This window comes from Rousettus aegyptiacus, unplaced genomic scaffold (genome assembly GCF_014176215.1).
Source record: "Rousettus aegyptiacus isolate mRouAeg1 unplaced genomic scaffold, mRouAeg1.p scaffold_m13_p_5, whole genome shotgun sequence".
NCBI lineage: Eukaryota > Metazoa > Chordata > Mammalia > Chiroptera > Pteropodidae > Rousettus > Rousettus aegyptiacus.
Genome location: NW_023416308.1, coordinates 112292745 through 112295192, shown reverse-complemented (window position 1 = coordinate 112295192; position 2448 = coordinate 112292745).

The following is a 2448-nucleotide window of genomic DNA, read 5'->3' as shown; positions in this document are numbered from 1 at the left end:
TTCGGCATTATCATTTAAAATATTTTCTGTATCCTTAGAGTTCATTAAGTGGTAGCATAAATACCAAAGAACACTCTCCAAAATTGATAGCTTTGTAATGGAAGTTAGGTATGATAAAACATGAAAAAGCCCCAAAATTGTCATGGCAGGCCAAGCAGTTAACTTAGGAATGACTCCTCTGTGAAACATTAGAGATTTTGGTGTTTAGTGTTTAACAAAATAATAGCATAAAGGCAAACGTATGCTACAGTGGTTGAAGATTCCTTTCCCCTTAACTTTTACAATTATTCTGGAAAATATAGTGTCAAATTATGTAAGTCTTGAATTATTTGATGTCTTAAGTAACACCTTTTCATAGGTATCATCTCCCCTTATACGAATTTCTGTAATCCATGAAATTCTCAGCACAGCAGCACCGGACAGCTTGGTAAATGCTCGATGCTGTTAGATAGTTCTATGGTTATCAACATGAGCCCTAAGGGCTGGTGCTGACGCAGAGTGTGGCTCAGGTCAAAAGCCTTCTGGAATCCAGGCAGAACCTGAACGTATTGATCTTTGAGAGTGTGAACTGTAAACTTTGGAATCAAAGTTTAAATCTCCACAGTTGGTTTAAGAATATGGAAGCTCACAGGAAGTTGCAAGTATCCAAAAGGCTATGCGAGACAAAGTTTCAACAGTGACACCATGTGGCAGCAAGGACTAACTGCAACGGACCCTTACATTTCAGCATTTCAGGGCTCTTTCTCAGGACGCCCTCAACCAAACCACGTGTGGAAGGTTGTGTCTCTGGGAAGACGAAGCAGATCCCTGGAATGTTGTCTTGTTGTCTGTCCCAGAGCACTACTGCAGGGCACGTTGGGAGGGCAGGGGTCTTAGATTGTGTGTGTGTGTGTTTGTGTGTGTGTGTGTCTATGAGTGTATGGCCCTCTGTCTTTCTCAAAAGTGACACACACATGTAGAGGAACTAGGGTTTGTTAAGTATGTCAGAGAAAGCAGAAAAAAGTAAAATTACATGTAAGCAACTCGAGACTTCCTATAATAAATCATTTCTAATGTCATGATACAGACAAAAAGCTCTTGATTCTTTAAGGAAAATCTAGAACAGCAAGTTGCTGGGAAAATTGCTAACAGTCTCCCTACAAACATGTGAGACCACTATGGTAGATAGAAAACTGGTCACGATTATTCATGTTTTTGTTTTATATCCACGCCTTTTGTAGAATGACTTTGCAGATCTTTAAAAAAATGGGGACTTTCCTCTTACTCTTTGAATCTAAGCTGATCTCATGACTTGCTTTGGTCTATAGAATGAGGCAGAAGTAATGCTATATTACCTTCTAGCTTCCGACTCAAGAGGGCAGGGCCTCTTGCATCCCTCTGCTCACTTTATCAGACCCCTGCAACCTCCATATGAATTACCAGACTAGCCCCCTTGGAAGATGAGAGACCAAATAGAGCAAAGCCTGTCAGCTGATTCATCTCAGCTAAGGCTCAAGACATGTGAAAGAAACTATACAAGTTCAGCAAAGCCAAACCTCATCTGATCTCCCAGCTAGCCCCCAGCTGACTGCAGCAGGCACATAACCAAGGCCACTGTAAACCTGCCAGGCCCACCGGACTCGGTGACTCATGAGCTAAATAAATGTTTATTGTCTTAAACAAACAAACCAAAAAAAAAAAAAAAAAAAAAGCGACATATGGCCTCTTACAAGAAAAATCTCAGAACAGAAAATATTCAAATTCTCTTCATTTCCAGATTTCCTACTCTTTCCAGATGAGGTGATTCAGTCATTCACTCAATGGATTGTGTGTGTGTGTGTGTGTGTGTGTGTGTATGTGTGTCGTGTGTGTTGTGTGTGTGTGTGTAAGGCACTTTGATGGGCCTAGGGTGGGGGCACAAGGTGCAGGGCATTAAAAAAAAACAGAACTGTTTTATAATCTGGTTTGAGCATAAAGGAAATAAACCTGGCCAAACAAGCCACCAAATACATTTGAATTCAGACACGGGATCACTGTACAGCTGTGTGACCTTTGGATAGTTACTTAACCTTTCTGAGTTTTAGCTTCCTTATCTCACTAACAGGAATAATACCTGACTCTCATGATGGGGCGAGGGAGGGCTAAAACATTCGCAAAGCACTGTGGGGGTAGCTTCTCATCTTCTGACTGCTCAGTCACATTTCATCACGTCAGCATCTCCCCCAAGAGCGGGGAGTCTTTCCGAATTTGAGAGGTGTATTTGCTTTCAACAGTTTCTCACAGAAAAATCGGTGAAATCACTGTAGGACCAGCCCAGGCAGGAATTTGGCATCTTCCCAGCAGCCTGAGAGACTTGTCTTTTGGGGAACTAAGTAGGGAAGGGCAGGCAGAGATCATTCTGCTAATCGAGCCTGACTTGAAGTGGTGATCTCTCCATGCACCCAGAGCTATAAGCCAAGTCTGAGTGAA